The following is a 1,497-nucleotide window of genomic DNA, read 5'->3' as shown; positions in this document are numbered from 1 at the left end:
TCCAGTGGGCTAATACATGTATTACACTAGTTAATGTGAGTTTGGTTTTGGACATTTTGAGTTCAAGATATCTGAGACATTCAATTCCAGATATAGAAAAGACAGTTAATGATAGAAGTTTATAACTCAAGGAAGAGGCCAGCATTAGAAATGTAGTATAAAATGGGCTACATAAGCATCGTATTATTGGTTCAAATCCAGCCTCTCCTACATAGTTGTCCCATTCTGGGAATATCACCTCATTTCTTTCTGCCTCAGTCTTCTCAAACAAATAAGGATACTAATACCACTTCCCTTCTAGAGTTTGGTGATAACAAATTGCTGTATTTATGAAGTGCATTGAAAATTTTAAAGAGGGTTGGGAGCCGCCATCTTGTGGGAGAGAAACCAACGCCTGGAGAGCTGATAAAAAGGAGCGGCAGCGGCTCACCGGTGAGGAGAAGGGAAGCCTGAGGCTCAGGAAAGAGGAGGTTTCTTTTGCCAAAGTTCAATAAATCACACTTGAACCATGGGGAACATATTTGCTATCCTCTTGAAGGGGCTCTTTGGTAAAAAAGAAATGCAGATCCTAATGGATGGTCTGGATGCTGCAGGAAAGACAACTATTTTGTACAAACTGAAGCTGGGTGAAATAGTAACTATTATTCCCACTATAGGTTTCAACATAGAAACTGTAGAATACAAAAACATTAGCTTCAGAGTGTGGGATGTAGGTGGCCAGGACAAGATCTGGCCCCTGTGGAGCCATTACTTCTAGAACACACAAGGACTGATTTTTTTGCTTGACAGTAATGACAGAGAACAAGTGAATAAGGCCCGAGAAGAACTGATGAGAATGTTGGCAGAGGATGAGCTTAGAGATGCCGTTTTATTAGTGTTTGCTAACAAACAGGATCTTCTGAATGCCATGAACGCAGCTGAAATCACAGATAAACTTGGACTGCATTCTCTTCTTCACAGAAACAGCTTCATCCAAGCCATCTGTGCCACTAGTGGGGATGGGCTCTGTGAAGGACTGGACTGGTTGTCCAAGCAGCTCCGAAACCAGAAATGAATCAACAAAAGTTCCTCCCTCATTCCTTCTCTCCCTCTTATCTCTTCCTATTCACCCGTCCCTTTACTCTCATGTGGCAAACTGTGCTACTTTGTGGTACTGAGTGCCGGAAGCTGATTTTTTCCTACGCCTTGTCACAGTATGTATTGCACCATGCTGTAAATGTGGCAAATACAGGCCTGAAACACAGGTTTCTTACTTAATGTAAATAGTTTTTGTTTCCAATGGGGCAGTTTCTGGCACTCCTGTGCAATATTAATCAGCTTTTTTTTTTTATTGTAAAAAAATCAACTCACCATTTAGAACTGGGAAGGGATTTTAAGCATTGACAACTGGGTTGCTGGAGGTTAACATGCAGCAGCAGAGCCAAATGCTACTCCTACTGGCTTGTGAGATCTGGCTGAGATCCATTTTGGTAGTTGGTTTTTAACCTGAACTCAGTG

General features: G+C 41.7%; 1 pseudogene; it reads left to right on the top strand.

The window, feature by feature from the left end:
* Nucleotides 1-284: 284 nt before the first annotated feature.
* Nucleotides 285-1,497, top strand: LOC138161012 (ADP-ribosylation factor 1 pseudogene; annotated as a pseudogene).

The sequence above is a fragment of the Petaurus breviceps genome, unplaced genomic scaffold, assembly GCF_028583685.1.
Source record: "Petaurus breviceps papuanus isolate PSGF00001 unplaced genomic scaffold, PetGlider_PUasm1.0 183, whole genome shotgun sequence".
Lineage (NCBI taxonomy): Eukaryota > Metazoa > Chordata > Mammalia > Diprotodontia > Petauridae > Petaurus > Petaurus breviceps.
The sequence above is the reverse complement of the archived record's forward strand: the minus strand, read 5'-3'. Positions and strand labels throughout refer to the sequence as shown.